At 46.3% G+C, this 20,000-nt stretch overlaps 1 pseudogene across 1 annotated transcript in view; it reads left to right on the forward strand.

Moving 5' to 3' along the window:
• Positions 1 to 20,000, forward strand: part of LOC311358792 (E3 ubiquitin-protein ligase SH3RF3-like) — a 60,829-nt pseudogene that overhangs the window by 19,586 nt on the left and 21,243 nt on the right. Inside the window, exon 2 of the transcript XR_014684184.1 lies at positions 18,133 to 18,408. The product of XR_014684184.1 is annotated as an E3 ubiquitin-protein ligase SH3RF3-like (transcript). The remainder of the gene's footprint in view (positions 1 to 18,132; positions 18,409 to 20,000) is intronic.

Raw genomic sequence — 20,000 nt, forward strand, 5'->3', positions numbered from 1 at the left:
AGAGAGAGAGAGAGAGAGAGAGAGAGAGAGAGAGAGGGTGAAAGCAGGGAAGAGAGAGAGGGTAAGAACAGGGAAAAGCGAGAGAGGAGGAAAGAGAGAGCAAGAGAGATACCGAAAGTGAGAGAGCAAGAGAGAAAGAGAGAGAGAGAGAGAGTTATTCCCATGAACTGATGGGTGGGATGATGCGGCAGCAGATAAAAAAAGGAAAGAGTGGCGGGATCAGGATGGGTTTTCTGTCTATCTTCATCCATGAATGAGCCGTTATTTAACCCCCTGGGCTCTGTGACAAGCTGCCCCAGCAGCCTAACAACTCCAGAAGAAGAATGCAGCACGAGGTTGCAGAGTGCGACTCCAGCCCTGTACATCGATCATACATCGTGCTCTCCCCTTGTGACTTACGACACCATAGCCCCTCTGTGGAGCGCAACTCAAAGCCACAACCGGAGGCAAGTACGAATTGTAGGCCACACCAACCACCCAAACTATACCAGCTTGCCGTGTTGTGGAGGGCCGGAAATAAAGTTGTACCGGTAGTCTGTTATACGTACGGATAGGTACCTCCAGAGACGACAACAATTGTGTAGTTAAGTCAATGTTTAACAAACACTTTTAATGTATGTATGAGATGTATGTTACTTCATCCCGCCATGCACGTGCAGTTCAGTGCTGTAAAGCTATAGCTGTTTGTTCTATTTGCAATAAACATAGCTCTGTAGATCTGGCGTTATTTTGCATTAGTTCTACAGAAAACTCAGATAATTGTACCGTTTTACTTTTGTAAAAACTGGCTGTTTCATTACTAGTTTCATTACTTGAACTTACTTGGGCAGTTGAATGAGTTGCTATCCATCTGCATTATACAATCATTTGCATTATCTCTATAATGCTCTATAAACATTATTTGTTCAGGTTATATCATGAAAAGTGTTTATTCTTAGCTAACTGGATTTCCCTCTACCCAGCTACAGTTAACTACACATGTATGCATGCACGCGCACACACATGCACGCACGCACAAACACACCCACAACATCTCTATGACGTGTGATATGTTTACATTTTTACCAGTACACAATATAAATATTAAACACATAGTTTACACATATAATATTCAGCATAACAACCTTTTTAGTTAAAACAGAAATACTGAATACTGAACTGTTATCTCAACTCTCTCAATACAGTGCGAACATTAACACATTAACGGCAAATTGTCCCAATCACAGCACCATGAGAGAGAGAGAGAGAGAGAGAGAGAGAGAGAGAGAGAGAGAGAGAGAGAGAGAGAGAGAGAGAGAGAGAGAGAGAGAGAGAGAGAGAGGTTGACCACTATGCTCGCTTTGCTGAAGCACACTCACAGTACACCAGGCTACCATCTCCCTTTGAGGCGCCAACGCGGTCCCAATTAATGCGCCAGGCGACGAGGAGGACGCTTAAAACGAATCGCGTCCTCACATAAAACGGAGGGAAGAGCCTGATTAGGTCCTTCAAGTCTCTGGTGAGTTCCTCTCGGGACACGCGCCGCGCTGCGAGGAAGAACGATGCAAAGACTGAGGAGGAAAAAAGGCAAAAAACAACATCAAAAAGCCTTAGCCTTTCTTCTCATGGTTCCCCAAACTGTACTCTGTAGGGACTAAATTACATCTCGCACCCCCCTGCCCAGCACCAGCTCCAACACCATCTCATCAAGCTGCGAGAGAAGTGTGCTAACATCCACTGCGATTCTTCAAATGTGCAAATACCCTAAATATTTTATAGTCATATATAATTCAGTCTCTCTCTCTGTGTATCTCTGTTTGTATCACACTCTCTCTCTATCTTTCTCTCCTTCTCATTTTCTTTCTCTCTGTCTCTTCTGTATCACACCCTCTCTCACACTCTCTCTCTGTCTTTCGCTCCTTCTCTTTTTCTTTTCTCTATTTCTCTCTCTGTCTTGTCTCTCGCGCCCTCTCTCCCTGTCTCACGTACACACTCAGGTTCATGTTTGCTTGACTGAATTTTAGTAGGCTTAAAAGTAATTCAATGAGGATTTCTACTCCTTGGGGTGTTTTATGTGACCTATTGATTCTGGCCACAGCACTGTTCCGCATCTGAGCATTACTGAGGCTCTGCATGGCCTTTAGGTGGGTCATGAATAAAGATTTCCAAGTCCAAGCCAAAGCTGAACTCGCATGCTTGCAGTTAAGTAATGCCGCATTTATGAACATGGGCGTCAAAGATAATAGTGAACCCAAACTTTTTTATTAGAAAAATTGTACTACCTACTACTACTTACTACTTGTAAAGATGTACTGTATCATGTATACAATGCTGAGCCATTGTGCCGCTTTGGCTGCACTACACATTAATATTGGCCCGGTTTAATAAGCAACACCATTTCATGCGCTATATAATAGGTGTCCCTCCACCGTGTCAGTATCAGCCAAGAGGTCCTTGGCCTGAGAAACGTTGAAGACCTCTGCTCTCGAGTGATCCACGCACACAAGCGCGTACGCACACACCTGGGACACCTTACATTTCTGATGGTGTGAAAGGAAAAATTAATAAAATATAAGAAGTTTCTACACCTCAAAGAAAGACGAAGGGTGATGGGATAAAAGAGCAGAGGTCCGGAATACCACATCCTCAGAGGTTCAGAGAGAAACCTCTCTGAACCTCTGGGTTCAGAGAGGGAAAGGAGAAATGACAGGACATCGAAATCCATCTCTCTCACTCACTCACTCACTCACTCACTCACTCACTCACAACTCTCTCTCTGAAATGCGTCAAACAAACCATAATGAATATGGTGGTGAGTGAATGACTCATGATTTAGATGTACCGGTACTTCACTTTTTGTGTGTGCATTTGCAGGTTTCTCTTCATTCTACACAGAATCCCTTTTCTCTCTGTTTTGACACACCCATGCTTGGGATATGAACGAGAGATGAGCCTGGAGGTGTGCGGTGTTGACAAGCACACCATGAGCCTTGAACACACGCCTAGCGTGGCCTGCTGGCTTTTTGCACGCTCTGGAAAGGTCAAACCACACCCCTTTATAAAGCCGGGGCAACCAATCCTAAGCTTCCGTCCTGAATGATTAATGAGCCACAACGTGGGTCGTGACCTTTTCCTAGAAAACGAATGTGATAAAAGCTCTTTGCGTGTGTGTGTGTGTGTGTGTGTGCATGTGTGTGTGTGTGTGTGTGTGCGATGCGCGTCTGGTTGATGTATAGCTGTAATAGCCGGAGAAGAGACAGCGACTATGACTTGATATTAAGAGTAATGCTTTCAACAGGATTCACCTTCCTTTGCCCCTGTGTCGCTCCCATCACGATACATCGTCAGCCCTTTAAAACTCATGCATGTGGGTGTCTGTGTGTGTGTGTGTGTGTGTGTGTGTGTGTGTGTGGGTGTCGGTGTCGGTGTGTCTGTGTAATTCGTGTTACAAATGAAAGCAAATCAAAAAAATGGAGAGATCAGGATGTCATTCCACATCAATCGTGCACGCTCCTGCGTGGGCACGTGCACATTTTCACCCTCTCTCGTTCACGTGTGTGCGCGCTCGCACACACACGCACATGCACACACACACACACACACACACACACAGGGAGGAATGCGTGCAAGGCCTTTTAGCGAGTAGGCAGCAGGTGTATTAGCATTTCAAAGTAACAAGGTATGCAGAGGCATGGAATTATGCGTTTTGTGCACTTTGAAATTGAAATTTGCATAAAGACTGCGGAAATGATGTTTACATTTCCAGCGAAAGATAGTAGCTCAATCGGCCCACTCTTCTGGGAATCTCAAAAGTGACACGTGTGTGTGTGTGTGTGTGTGTGTGTGTGTGTGCGTGTGCGTGTGTGTGTGAGTGTGTGTGTGTGCGGTACCAATTCATGGCAATTAAAGTGACAGTTTTACCATTTTCCTAATGGACAGAGGTGATGCAGCAGGACACTCATTTGGTTGTGAGGGATATAAAAATGAGGGAAATGGAAAGAAGAAATTTTTAAGAGTTAGATGCTCGATTAGTAAGCTAGGACTGACCCTAAAGTCTAAATGGACGCCTCCAGACAATTTAAAATAAGCTGCTAAATGTATCACAGTATTGGGCGCCTTTTTACTATCATATTAATAACTTTGCGATGCTGTGTGTTGAGAAACCCAAGACGCTCAAAGTTACGTGCACCAAGTGCACCAATGTCAAAAGTCATGTGGCATGGGACTGTGGAACTGTCGGGATGTGTGTTTGTTAGAAAACCCAGTTCTGTGGGGGTAGCGACATCCACCCCCCATTCGTCTGCTCCAAGCACAGTCCCATCCAGAGAGTTCTGATGAAACAGCTTCTGAACAGCCTTATATTAATTGTATTAAGTGGGGATTTATTATTTTACAATGAATACATTATGGAGTTTTTTCATTATGGACTTTTTAACTGTTATTTATTAAATTATTGCATCCTTTCACACCTGCTAAAATGTGTTTGTCATTTTCTTTCGCTGTACAATGTGTTCTTAAAATGATGCTGGTCACCTGTACTAAATACATGTTTTGCTCTCAAAGCGTATTTGCACATTATTATCTGCAACAATTCTTTCCCTTCCTGCCCCAAGCAACCTCTAAAAGGTTTGACGCTGAAAAAACGTACAGTCTACAAGAGCAAAGGCACAATAGGAGAAGGCTTTCATTGCCAGTGGCAAAGCTCTCGTCAAAACACGATGAGTTTGTGAAAAACGGCCATAATAAAAATATAATAGTCTCTCCCAATGTGGCACTGTGTTTCCCAGAGCACACTCCCCAAGATGAGACAGTCGTACTGGCTGGGTTAATTGCAAGGCTCTTTCTCTCAGCTCTTATTTTAACGAGCTGTAATGAAGTGTAAAATTAACAACTTGCAGTCTTACTATACACTACATGCTGTCAATTAATCAAACGCACGCACACAGGCTCGCTGACACACGCACGCACACGCGCACACCCACACACGCACCAACAAGCACAGGAACATACACAGAAACACACACACACACACACGTGCACTAGCACGTACACACACACACACACACACGTGCACTGGCACGTACACTCACACACACACACACACACAAAATAATACTTTCATACATACCGTGCGAGAAGGAGAAGAGGAATGGAGCATCAGGGGTGACCTGATAACGTTATCCTCTCAGCTAAAAAGTCTATTGTGTCTCTTCTCAAAGAGTGTGTCTCTACAGAATTATTACAATCGATGTTTGTAGCGATGCGTATCTGGCACAGGCAGAGCCAGATGCTGTGGAACTATGTCATCTGACTCCACAATGGGAGATCCTAACATGTTCCACTGCTAGGTGTCTCAGTTGGAGATTCTTCAGTTTTCCCACCTGTAAATTGACAAAGGTGGTAACCCTATTTGTCTTATGATATGTGGCCTCAATTATCCATACAAAGTGGATTTTCTTGAGTTAAAGTTAATCCGTCTGTACACGTTCATTGATTTGGCAGGCATAGCTGGGTTGAACTAAGCGTATAGTGGAAGCTGGCTTTTACAAGCGATTTGACTGTCGAGCCTGTTGAAATTTAAATGTGCTAATCTGCATTAACATGATAACTCTCTCTCGCGCTCTCTGATGTTCTCTCCTTATTACTGCTCACTCCTACAGTCAGAGGAGCAGTGCCTAACAGTGCTTAGCCGGTGTGCTGCCCGGTTACCTGCCAATCATCTTGCGTTGCCATGGTTCCTTAGCAGTGTAGGACCGGACGGCTCTATGCATGGCATTAGCATTCACGTCATCCGTGATGTCATCGGGTGCCTACCTCTGAATCTGTCTGGGACCATTAGAACGAAGGGAGGTTTCTGTGGTTCACGAAACAAAGGATGAAAGGGAGGTTGTTGTGTGGAAGTGTGGATTACAATGGGATTCGACAAAATGATATTGGCTTCTGATTGAAGAAGCCACAGCTTGGATCCACGTGTTTGAAGTTTAAATTGCATCAGGCAGAAGTGCCGTTCAATTCCGTTTCAACAAGCAGATGACAGGTGTGTCCGCAGGTGACCAGGTGAACGTATCAGCCGTGGAAGTGGTGTCGGGTCTTCTTGGATCTCCTTTAAAACGTCACCTCTTGTGGCATGAAAGACATATCTAGATTTACAGTTTGTGAATTTCCATGTATCTAGATTAAAAAAACTCATCTGTTTACACCCAAGGCACAACATGCTCACAACCGTACTCTGTTTACGTAGGGGCGGTTTACGAGAGATCCCAACGCTAGATATACGAGCATGTGTTTTACAACATTGTCTTGTACCACATCTGCTGGTATCAACAATCTTGAGACTGGGCTGAGACTGGGCAGCCATGGTGTACCAGTCTACATTGCTTCGATAGTGCTCCTGTGGGATGCCACATCCCAGCAAATGTGTGCCTAGTTTGGCAAATGACCAAGCGTGCTATTGCAGTTTACTGCATTCCTGCTCATTCATCCTCCACCGGTGTTGCATTGGGGTGGGTGTTTTGTAGTGTGTGTTGCCTCTGTTCCCGTGTGTTTGCCTGAAGGTTGGTCTGCGGCAAGAGCTAGAGATATGGAATGTGCCCCCCTCCTCCTCCTCCTCCCCACCCAGGAAAGAAAGGGCGCGAGAGAAAGAGAGGCGCAGATAAAATGAACAGAATCTGTCGAGACATGGTGTAACGGCGTAAAAAGCAGCAGAATGTCAGCTCTGGTCTTTTCCATTCCTCCTCAATCCATCCAGTAGCTGAGCCAGATACAATCTGCCCGGGGCCCCTTTGGCAACACCTATCTGTTCACAGGCAGCACCCCAGAACACCAATATTGCGATTTCATGATTAGAACGGAATACGATTTACCTGTACTCTGGGAAATATAGTCTGGTGGGTGTCTTCTATGTAATGCCGTGGACAGCTGTTTGGGGATTGTTACAAGTTCTTTAATATCGGAACCATCTTCAAATGTTAAAATGAATTCTGCACTTTTAAAGAGCAGAATGCATTGCATCATTAATATTGCACGGAGACTGCTGCGGCCTGAGTTATACCACACTGTGCCACTCCTGGAATGTGAAATGGAAAATCAGAGAAAACTGAGAAACGGAAATTATCTGTCTATTTTGTGAAATGCAAAAATGTATTGTGGTTTGATTCAGGCGTGTCCTTGGTCGGGGGGGGTGGGGTGGGTGGTTGAGAGGGCACAGGTCTCAGATTGGCACATTTGGCCCTCCCAACAACCCCACTGTCACGGCTCACTAGCTACTCTGTCACTTGAGCCCACCCCCACCTCCGTCACCGTGGTAACAGGCCGACACGCTGTGAAGGGGGATGTGACTGGGAAATCAGGCAGTAAGGGGGCCTCCATAACAATCTGTTACCATTTAGTTAGCCATTAGTTATCTTCTCAATCTAGACATATTTGTGCTGGGATGCCTCTGTAAAAATAGTTTGCCTTTCTTTTCTGATACTTTTTGCTGTAAGGGTTTGGGATGTTTTGCATGCTCTGTCCTTGGAGCGTAGTTGGAAGTGACACTCGTAAGACACAATACTCGGATGCTAAAATGTTCCATATATATTCCAAATCTTGGCTGTCTGGTTAACCAACCAGATGTTCCTCATGCAGTCGTACTGAGATGTACATGTTCCCCTTTGAAGTCATTAGACAGATGCAATGTAAACAATGGATTGGTATGTAATTACCATGTTACCCATTTGACAGCCAAAGTAGTGTTGTCTGGCTTGGTCTATATTTTGTCTCTTCTCTTCTGTCTTTTGTGCTCAACTTCCTTTTTCAGTCCAATTAATGTCGTTATTTTGAAAAGAGCTCTATGGCGGCGTTTCTCTGGTCTTTCTCTCTTTCTCTCGTTGATCGGTGACATCTCAATGGAAAAATATGAATACCTCTCTAAAGGAGCACACCATCCCTTCAGTCTGAGTGTAAAACCTCTTCCCTTGAGCAAAACAAGGAATACCCATTCATAGGAAGCAACTACGAACTGATATGAGCCATCTGCAGTGCATTCTCTTTTGGTTTTGATGCTCAGAGCTCAGAAATCAGGCCTTGTGACTGTCAGGTGTTGACGATACTAATTATGAATTTTCTTTTTCCCTCCTTTCTCTCTCTCTCTCTCTCTCTCTCACTCTCTCTTCCCATCCGTTCCCGCAACATCCCTGTTCCTACACCTTTGATCCTGCATAATCAGGTGAGAACGCCACCCTTTATGTTATTTTTTTAACTTGCATGCCTGATAAAGTCTGGTTTGCCGCCTATATCTATATATCTATATCTATATCTATAGATATATCTATATCTATATCTATAGATATAGATGGTCTATAGATATAGATATAGATATAGATATATACATCTACGTCTTCTCACACCACCTTCTTTGTGAACATGCGTGCCCTTTACACGCTCATTTGTTCCTTCTGGCCTTTATTTTCTTTTGTTTCTTTGGTATGGTCTGCCACAGTAATTGTTGTATTATTTTATTATTTGATAAATAATTCAGAAGTCAGTCCGTTGGGTCACAGAGATGTAACCACAGAGAACATTCGGACAGACCTGTCTGAAATCGGGGGTACGGTGCAATTTTGTTTTCTCCTGACTATTCCTATTTAAATGAGGCTGCATTTTTACCTTGAAACACATTGTGTGTGTGTGTGTGTGTGTGTGTGTGTGTGTGTGTGTGTGTGTGTGTGTGTGTGTGTGCATGTGTGCATGTGTGTGTGTGTGTGTATGCACGCGTGTGTACCTGTTCTTCCTCCTGTTCGGTGTGTTCTGTTGGACTGGCTGTTTCTGCAAGATACATTTTTGCAGTTGCAGTTAAGCTCATGGTACTACACTTATCACACGTGAACACAGATAACCACTGTCATTTCAAATGGAGCCCAGCACGTTCTAGGTTGGCAAGTCACCACCAATTCTCTAATTCTCTAAAAGTATTATTGCTGTGCCGGCATGTCTGAGTGTTCTGGAAGAGAGACGGGGACCAAAAGACAGATAGATACAGAGGGATTTAAGACAATGAAAAAGGCAGCTTATACTCAAACAGGTTTTGTTAACATCAATGAATAAGTGCATAAAGTGCAAGTGCTACAAAGTCAAGGACTTACAAAGTGAAGTCCTACGGTCTGAAAATGAAATTGTCTGAAAAATGTCAATATTCAAATCACAATAGACCATTGCAATGCATGCTGAATGTGGATTATTCAAAAATGTACTGACCCGGTAAATCAACCCAAGACAAACATTCAGGGAGTTGTGCACCTCTGGTTCTGGTTGCCATATGGCAAGAGACAAAGACCAACCTGCGTGTGTGTGTGTGTGTGTGTGTGTGTGTGTGTGTGTGTGTGTGTGTGTGTGTGTGTGTGTGTGCATGATAAACTATGTGTGTTTTTATGTGTATGTGTGTGTGAGTGAGTGTTTGAGACTGCGTGTGCTTGGGTTTGGGTTGTGATGGAGGGTGGACTGCTGGTGCTTTTTGATTTTAGTAAAATAAATAACATCCCTTAAAGTTTATTTATTATGTGCACTTTGGACTAGGCAGCATACGCTCTGGGGTAAGCACCGAGTTCCTGGCCGCACAATGCCGAGGCCGCATCAGCAAGAAAGGAATATCCTGGCAACGCGTCGGTTGTTTCGGTTCAGCTGTGTCACAGCTGTGTCCTTCTGGCGCCCACGACGTTTCAGTCCATCCATAGAACGTCACGCTCCCCTTCTGAACACCAAACCCCATCGTTCAGTACTCTCGTGGTCAGGCTCGTTTCTGGTCGCCGTTCTGTCGTCCTTTCTCTGAGCCCTGTAGCCACATGCAGCACATCCTGCGTGGATCAACATGTGTCTTAACACGTGTGTTAATGTGTCTCCAGGGCCCCCTTGAGTGGATCTGTCTAGCCCCGCTCAATAGGCAAATAATCGTTTGCACCATTTCTGGTTGGCCCTCCCTATAGCCAATAAGGAAAGATGCTGCCGGTTTGCGTTTACTTGGACACTTAGCATACTATCAATAACAATATGTTTGTCAGTATTTGAGAAGAGGGTGACTTCAATGCCCTATTTTCAATTACAACTGTTATTCCTATCTGCGTTCTTACAAATACGTTTTTAAATCTGACATTTTAAGCTCCTCCTAGTGTGACCTGTGTCTTTAACAGATCTCTCTCAGCCAGTATCGAGTCCCTTGGCTTCGGGTTTGTCAGCTCTGCCGCTAGGAACAGAAGTGCAGTAGATCAGTCTCTTTGCTGGGAAGACAATTGACCCGTCACTAAGCCCTACTCTAAACCAGAAGCTGGACCAATCATACATTAGAGACTTGTTACAGCAACTGCTAAGTGCACTGACCGGACCGAAAAAGGCGACGACCCAACCCTTCTCTCACCCCGTCACTAGAGGCCCCGACATTCAGAAGAAATAAATTGCTCGTTCTTCTGAAGGTTGTATTTTTCCAAGTCCTTTCCAAGCCCCTCCATGCATTGTGTGAGTCTCACTGTGTCAAGGGCCTGTAAAGATAAACTCTGCCTGACCTGACACAAAGTCAGGTTGGCACAAGAGTGCCTGGAGTGCCTGGACAAGTCGCGAGGAAAGGGCAGAAGCTAGAAAAGCACAAAAGTTCGGCCAAAAGTTGGAAAGCAAAATAGCTGTTGGGTACAGATTGGACAGAATCCTGAGGGTGAGTTGGGGGAGAAAAACGCTGAATAGGAGGTGGCCGTGAAGAGCAAGCAAGGAGGAACTTTACTTATTGGGTAAAAGCAAACATAAGTGATGGAGAAGTCAGGAATAAAAAGAAAAGTGGGTAAGGTGCAGGGAGGAGGAGGGTGGGGAAGCATTTGTAAGAGGAGAAAAAGAAGGGCAGAAGAGCTGAGATTGAGTAGGAGACAGGAAGAAAGTGAAGGCTGCGAGACAGGGGAGTGGAGCGGGGGTGTTGGTGCTGGTGGGACGGGAAGGGGGTGGAGAGGTGATGACAAGGTTGAGATGGATGGACTCTTAGCAACTGGCATCTTTGTCACAGCGGGTCAGAATGAGTGTGAATCTCTGTTTTGTTTGTGTTTGTGTGCATATCAGAATATGTGATATGCAAAGAGTGGTGCTGGGTATGTGCGTGTGTGCGTGCGTGCGTGCATGCGTGCGGGCGTGTGTGCGCGTGTGTGAAAATGCATGCACATCCCCACTTAACCGTAGGTGTGTGGCACGCCATGAATAATAGAACGGAACTAAATCAATAACACTGGGAATTACTGCTTGACACCGAATGTGTGTGCGTGCATACGTGTGTATGTGTGTGTGTGTGTGTGTGTGTGTGTGTGTGTGTGTGCGTGCAAGCATGTGCATGATAAATTATGAGTTGTATTTTGCCTTTATGGCCGCTCGATTATTAAAGTACTTTACAAATAAAACACATTTACATATCATTTGTAAATGCATGTTATACTCTTGCTGTGTCATCTTAGTACATGAACACGTTTGCATATGTGTATATAAAAAAAATAAAGGTACAGAGAGTGTTGTGTCGTGTGAGTTGTCCGTATTGGCTGGTGCGTTGTGTTGGTGGACTTGATAGACTGCCGATCCCACAGCAGAGGTCCAGGCTATAGGGAACCTTGTAGATTTACAATGCTATTACTACATGTATTGCACATACACACACACACACACACACACACACACACACACAATCCCAGAGTGCTGGGAGAAAGAAGAAGTTGTAATGGCCCACTGCCCCTCGAAGGACAGCCAAGCCGGAGAGTAAAGTAATCACAGCTGAGCAAGGAGTGAGTGAGTGAGTGTGAGTGTGTGTGTGTGTGTGTGTGTGTGCGTGTGTGTGTGTGTGTGTGGTGTGTGTGTGTGTGTGTGTGTGTGTGGTAGTGAATGGATGAGCCGTAGTATCAGGATAGAGAATGGTTTAGTGCAGGAAAAATGAAAGGGTGGAGGAGAGAGGCACTTCCTGTCTCTTTCGCTATCCTTCTCAGCATTTACACATTCTCACGCGGGCACACACACTCATGAGACCTCGGCACTAACACACACACACACACACACACACACACACACACACACACACACACACAGTGCAGCGCAGTGTAAGGAGAAATGGAGCCGCGGTGGGACTGTGTGTTGCCAAGCTGTTTGGTTGAGAGAGAGACACAGAGGGAGAGAGAGAGAGAGGGAGGGATTGCTGCAATCACGTTAACAATTACAATGGCTATATATCAGATTTATGTTTCTTCATTCTTGGCAACGTCCATAAAAAAAGTGCAGGTAAAAAGTACAGGCAGCAAGAAAACGTATTGTGTGGTAAGTGTCAAGGAGTAGCTAGGTGTTCGGTGACTTTCTGAAGGGATTCTTCTGTGTTAGTCTCTCAAATCAACTTAAAATTAATAATGGAAGGTCTGATCGCAGACGAGCTGAAATCCTTCTTTCACCTTATATTGGTTTCAACCAATCATGCTGCTGTATGGGGGGGGGGGGGAAGGGGGGCAGTGTCTGTAAGCCTGGTTCAGTGTTTGGTTTCTGGCCCCGACTCTGATGTGCTGTTTCCCCTCCAGAAGATCTGCTGTAGCATAGTAGGACTGCTGGATCCAAGGTAATTTCCAGGTAGGCTGGGGATGTCAAAGATTTGAAACCTTGGTCCCTCAAAATAAGCACATGTTTATCCCGCACCCATGAGGAAAGTCTAATAAGCAGCCCCATACCTCCCTATTCTCTACTTCTGAGGCCCTATCATGATGTTCCATCTAGTACGTCCACCTCATCATACCATTGAGTCCACTTACATGGACACAATCTCATTATTATAATCTCAACATGATATATTGGTTTACATGCAGACATGCATGGTTTATGAATAAAACAATTCACAGTTCTATACAGGAGGGCATAGATCACGGGTATTTATGACCGATCTGCATCATGGCTCAAATTTTCTCGTTAGGATTTGAATCGAGTCAATAAACCCATTCATAAACCTTTTTTTAACGTATTAAAACACCTTTTTATTTATCAAAAGTCTCACATTTATCTTAAAGTAACAAATGAATTCATGTTAAGCCCAAACAGAAGAGAAATGCAAACAAAGACAGTTACGTCATATTTCGATTTATATAACTAGGCCTTTTCATTTTGTATTGACAGCCTTCGGTTGTTTTTGTGTGCCTCCCTAGTGATGCTTATCTGATTGCTAGATGGTGAATCGACACAACGTCGAAGATCCCCTCATTGCGGTCGGTTCCCATGGTCACTTATCGTCTAAGCGCTTTTGGGGACATTTCTGCAACGACTTGGCTCCGGAATAGCAGAACCAAACACAACGTACTAACAACAAAACCAACATGTACTAAAGTAGCCTACCCTCTGTGTAGATAGAGGCAGAGAAGAACAAGGAGACTAAATGTACCATGGTGTCGTTCCAGCAGAGGAATTTGCATCCTATTGATTCTCCATTATGAACAGAGCACTCTGGCTCCCCATTAATTATTGTCAAATTTAATAAGGTGTGTGTGTGCTTGTGCGTGTGCGTGCGAGAACTTCGTTGGCAAAACAAGAGGATAGGACGCTCTTGTGTTTTCACATCTAGTCTCAACAAAGCCACGTCTAATGAGAAGCTCTCAACCGCATATACCGGTATGTTTTTATGTAAATGTAATCATTTCTAATTGACTCAGAAATCTCCTTCTCATTTCCTCCTTTAGACTCAAATGAACGCAGACCCACAGATTAAGGATTAAAACAATGCCAGTGTAGGCTCTGTGTGGATTGTTCCAGTCTGAATATGAAGTTGGACGGTGCCTTGTCTGCACCCGTTGTGCTGCAGATTCCACTGTGGCGTACTACTGAAGCAGACACACCGGCCTGTACCAACATGTTAACAGGGAGGTGCATTCACACATCTACAGGCTTAGTCCTAGGAAATGCGTGTGTATGTGTGTGTGTGTGTGAGCAGCTTAGTGAACCATACAGACCAAGCTTTCTTAGCCCTGGATAGAAAGCCCTGGTAAATCTTCCGGAACTGAGAGTGGCCTATGTCTAGAGCAGTGGTCCCCCCCTAACTTGTTCACACTGCGGCCCCCGCTGTGGATGTACTTTTGGCCCATGTACTTTGGCCCATATTGACCCACCCGTCAAATAATATTTGATTTCATTATTAGCATGTCGATAAGTCACAATAAGTGACTCAATGAACAGGATTGTTTAATGTCCATCGATACAGTACTCAGGGCTTTCTTCTTCTATCCAACATTCATACTATCGAACAAAAACCAAGAAGACATGATGTACAATTTTTAGAAATCCAAAATGATTTTAGAAATATGGTTTGCTTCCATCCCATGCCCCTCTCAAATCCACCGCTGTAACCCACCAGTGGGTCTCGACCCATAGTTTGGAAACCGCTGTTCTCAAGAATAGTGCTAAAACTTTTATGAAACACCTAAACCAAACCTTGTTTTCCTTGGTACCTGTCATTCGGCTTTTTCGATATCTATATTCTATCTACTCCGCAGTTCATCCACTTTGGTTGGGATCTGTCTCTACATCGGAGACTTGCTCGTCGGTGTGTGATTCACACAGTCACCGACACACACCGCCTGCCTTTTTAAACAGTGCGTACGTGTCTGCACGGTGTCCTGAGGGAGAGAAGGGGAAGCGAGTAAGAGAGAGAACGAGAGAGAGAGGTTGTAATGGAGCGCTAGAGCGATGGAAGATGGGGGCGAGAAGGTTGGAGGTCGGAGAGGTGGAGTGTTTGGAAGAGCAAGGTCTAGGGAGCGAAAGAGAGAGAGAGAGAGAGGGAGAGGGAGAGGTGGAGGAAGTGAAGGTGATAGTGATGGTGGGAAAGGGGGTTGCAGAGTGAGAGAGAGGTTGGTGGAGATGGTGAGGGAGAGAGCCGTATAGCGGTGATGATAGAACGTCTGGAGAATGTGTTGCACATTAGGGCGCTTATGATGTCTGTGTAATGAGCCGGTGAGAAGACGAGCAACGCTTGCCACCTCTCTCTCTGCGCGTCCTTCCTCCACCCCGCCACATACTAGCCATCCATCACCCCGCGCCCACCGCATCCTCCATTCTTCTCTTTTGGCTCTTTCTTCACTGAAGAATTCACTGCAGGTTTTTATATCCCAAAAGCCTTGGTATCGGAAAGCCATGCTCACGCCAACGATATTGATATAGGTGTATCTGATATCCACCTAAAATACTGATTCGAATAAGATGAGTGAGAGAATTATTATTTTTTGGGATAAGCGTACTAGGAAGGAGGGGGGGGGGCATTTTATCCACACGGTTGTCCCACGCCAACTTGGGGATACTTTTTTTTAAGCTGGTTCCGTCATTGTGTATGAGGGTTTTAATGAGCGATATCGTATATATCATGTGCCACACAACCAGTCATTATGCTATAAGTGTCAGAGAAGCCTAACCCGCTCTCAGCTGCAGACTTCAAAAATTAAACGCTGCCCGGACGCTGGAGCCGTAAACATCCACACACACACACACACCGTGGCATTATGGGCTTAGCCTATAAGTGTCAGAGAGGCTTAACCCTCTCTCATATGCGGCTATCAACACCCACCGCTGCCCACATCCTCTCTGCCCGCGTGCCCATGTTCCCAAACCGGTTGGAGAGACTTGAGACTGCCATAAACATTTTGGGTTCACTATGTATGGTTTCTGAGTTGTAAAGAGAGAAAAAGGGTGGAAAAGGGTGGAAGAAAGCCACCGTTTTTGAAACGAAACAACCAAAAGAATGGGCCCTCCCCCTCTGCTCCCTCTCTTACAACGTTTCCCCGCCCAATGAGAAGTGTTGCCCTTCGCGCACCTTTGAGTGAAAGGCAAGCTAGATTACCCTGAACCAATCACAGAAGAGATGCCCTGATTGGTCAGAAATTAGCCGAAAGCGGTCTAAAAACTAATTTGGCCTTTTCAGGCACATTCAACATGAAGCAGATATTTATTGTCAGTCACGTTAATTTCAATCACTAGCAATTTCTAACAAATTACACTCTAATAATAGTTCTTAGATGTTGTCAACCTTTAAATGTCCAACTCTGAATCAGTAAGTGAAAAGGTGGTCGGGGCATTTCGCAATCCCACCCTCTGATTTTGTATTCCGATTGAAGAGAAGAGGCAGTGTGCTGTGTGTGAAAATGGCAGGCGGATTGAATCTGTAAAGAAGGAAGGCCCTAGCCCGGGAGTCTGATTGTAAGAGCGAACTGTTTGAATAAACCTACGTGTACTGCATTACAAATACATGACTTTGAATGCAAAGCCCAGACCTACTAAAACCCTTAACCTATAGTCATAACCTAGGTTAACTTTACAGCCAAAACGTATCAGCCACCTCCCTCACTCTGCCAATGAGACAAAGCATTTCTTTATGTCTGGTATTATTACCACTTTCATAGAAATATGTAATAGTTGCTGTTCCTTACTCTTGCTTGTGTGCAATATTGGTATTCAAGATGAGCATGGAAAGTAAAAACCGTAGCTAAATTATCTCCCTTGGACATGAGAATCTGCGAATGCTTGAAGGAGCAATAAAAGAAGATAATTTAATGTATCAGAGCAATTGATAATGATTTGCGCCTTGCTTTCAAGCATGTGAAATTACACAGATAAGGTTGACATATTTAAAAGTTGAAAGACTTCCAAGAATTTTTTTTATGCGGCCACAGAAAATCGTCATTGAGTGACGTATCCAACCACCTCTGTCTTGCATGGTTTCAAACGAGGAAATGTGTCCTTATAATTCCACACTGTTCTCAAATTTCTACCCAAAATATTGAACAATCTTTAACCAAATTGCTGCACATTCTGGCTTGCTAAAGATTGCACCATCCCAGTCCTTCCATCTCTCCCCCCAACCCACACACACACACACACACACACACACACACACACACACACACACACAAATGCACAAACACACACACACACACACACACACATACACACACACATGCGCGCACACGCACAATCACAAACACAGCCACTGCCTCCTCTGCTCGCGTTTCATCTTGTTTTCATCCCTCAACAGTTTTTTGGCACTTTCTATTTCCTTGCCTGCCGCTAAATTCCAGAAGGAATGGGAAGTGGAAGTAGAGGTGCCGGCTTTAGCTGGAACGCCATCAGGATGTTCTCTGCGATGCGCGCGTAGGTGTTGAGTGTGCAAGAGCGCCATCTCGGCCCCTGCTGCGTGCTCATTGCTTCCATGCGCTCCCTTATCTCCCATCCACACTGGCCTGACTCCAACAGAGTGAGTACGGAGGGAGGGAGAAGGGGGGGGTGGGGGTGGGGGGGGAGAAGGAGACAAGGCCGGGGATGGAGAGAGTATGGGGTGGGAGGGAGGGAGGGAGGGAGGGAGGGAGGGAGGGTGGGACAGAGGGAAGGTGTGATGTTAGGGGGAGTTGGGGGAGGGGGGGGGAGAGAAGGAGAGAGGGGCCAGGGAGGGGGAACAGTTATTGTGGGATGGATGGATGGATAGAGGGAGGGAGAGGGGGGAGGCAGGGAAGAAGAAAAGTAGGAGTCAGCGGGGTGGGTGGGAGGAATGATTGAGGAGGGGGGGGGGGGGGGACTCAGGGAGGGACGGGGGGGGGGGGGCTCAGGGAGGCACGGGGGGAGTCAGGGAGGGATCCGGTGTAGCCCCTCGGGTCTTCTCCGTGAGGTTTGATGCTCTGTGGAGCGCGGGGCGCCCGCGGCTGTTGTTCCTGGCTCCCAGGGAGAATGACGCTCGCCGTGTGATGCATGCACAAATATGTGCTCACAACGTATCGCGGTGGTGTCTGGCGAATGATGTGGTGTCTCTCACTCGTCGTCACGTGCAATTGCGAGGCTATTCCAAAGAGACCGGCGAATGTCGTTGCGATCGCACAAACATCCACTTTGGAAAGAATAACCGAAATGAAGCGGTTTCTGACTCTCGTCCTCGGTCCCCGATCTCCCAGCTCTGTTTCGTTTCCGCTTTGTTCAACAGTCAGTTTTTCTCTCCGGTATTTCACTATTATTTCTTCCTTTTAATTCTCCCTGTTGTTTGCATTCCCGCCGACCAACTTCCACCTGCGCGCCTCGCTTTCGCGTTCGCCGCTCCCCCCCAACCCCTACGATGACGACGTCTTAACTCAGCGGGCCGTCCCCGTCTCTTTTGTCCTTCCCCTTCAGAACCTTCCGGCGCTGCCGTGTGGCAAGGCCCTCTACTCCTACGAGGGCAAGGAGCCCGGCGACCTGCAGTTCACCAAGGGCGAGGTCATCATCCTGCGGCGCAAGGTGGACGACAACTGGTACCACGGCGAGCTCAACGGCTGCCACGGCTTCCTGCCCGCCAGCTACATCCAGCTGCTGCGGCCGCTCAGCCAGACCCCGCCGCAGGGCAAGGCCCTGTACGACTTTGAGGTGAAAGACAAGGACCAGGACAAGGACTGCCTGGCGTTCAGCAAGGTACGCAGATGGAGGAGCACGCCGTTAGCACAAACACACGCACGCACGCACGCACGCGCGCGCACGCACACACACACCACAAATAACTGCCCTGGTTGTATTTTTTGCAGACATTGCACCAATTATTGGCTTCATATTGGCCGGTGCCTGCAGCCAGCACTCCATTGTGAGTCAAGTGTGGGTGGGTGGGTGGGTGGGTGGGGGGGGTGCGATGGGTTGGGAAAAGGCAGGAGGGAGGGGAGTTGATGTGTGTCAGAGCTGCTGAGCATCTCCCCCCCCCTCCCCCCCCGCCCCAATTCACCACTCTCACTCTAATGAGACACCTCAGAGATTTTCCCCCAAAACAGGAAGCAAGGAAGGAAGGAAGGAATGATGGAGGCTGAGAGGATGGAAGAGGAAGGACAGACTCCAATGCTAATTATTTAGCTTTCTTTTGCTCACCCAATTCCATGTAGCTCTCTCTCTCTCTCTCTCTCTCTCTCTCGTATTCTCCTCCTTAAGAGGAGGAGGAGTATAAACAGGGATTTGTATTCGCTGGTGCTGCTCTCCACTTCAAAGCTTATCATTTGGTCCCTGCTGTTGCTGAGTCTCATTTGTGCCAGGGTGCCACTACACATAGTGTCTCTATCTCGTTCGCCATCACCCTGCATTTCTGTCTCACTCTATCACCATCTCTCCTTCTCTCCTGCCCTCTTCTTTCTGTGTGTGTGTGTGTGTGTGTTTGTGTGTCTGATCGCATGTGTTATTTATAGAGTGGTTTGTGTATTTAACCTCGGCGGCATTTTGCGTGCCCAAGTGAAACGGTCAATTGATTACGCTGCATTACAAAAATCTGCTTCTCTTTGTAGTGGAAACGTGGCCCTTTTTGTTACCGTTGCTCACATGAAAAACACATGCAGGCAACACGTTGTATCGTGCACAATTACGCAAAGATGATTGACATTTGCATGAAGCACAAAGCTTTATATTTTTAGCCCCTCCGGCGGCTGCCAAGCACTGTACAGAAGGCGGTGTCAGTTAGTCGCTGGGTTGCTTTGTCTCTGTCTCTCAGCCAGCCCCCTGGCCTGTCACAGCCACCACAGGGAGGCTCAGAGACACCATTTGATTCGCAGGAGTTGAAGCACATGAACGACAATGATGTTTTGGTGCACATAATTGGTGTGGTGCTGCATACAGTACCAAAGCTGTCCCCCCCACCCCCCCCACCCCCCCCTTCCAACCATTGGTCCTCATTGTCTGTGTGTCGTCCCCCCTCCGTGTCTCACTATCATGGCATCACAAAACAGAGCACAGAAGGCAAGAAGAACATGCACACTCTCACACAGCAGAGGTCGACGGGATTTGGGTCGGTAGTCTAGGAAAGTAGGAGCCTTTTTGCTTTTCTGGCAGCAGCACTGACAACCTGCAACACATGTACAGCAGCCCTGTTCCGCAGCCTGCTACACAGCCTAGCCGTGGGCTACATCTGCTCCCAGGGCTGGCAGGCTACACCGGCAGGCTGGAAGGAACAGGCTAACCTCAATAGAAGGAGTCCTACATCTCTGCGGGTCCTGTGGTTGGGCTAATCCTGTAATTAGGGGTGCGATCACAAA

Source organism: Micromesistius poutassou (genome assembly GCF_964030765.1).
Source record: "Micromesistius poutassou genome assembly, chromosome: 14".
Taxonomy (NCBI): domain Eukaryota; kingdom Metazoa; phylum Chordata; class Actinopteri; order Gadiformes; family Gadidae; genus Micromesistius; species Micromesistius poutassou.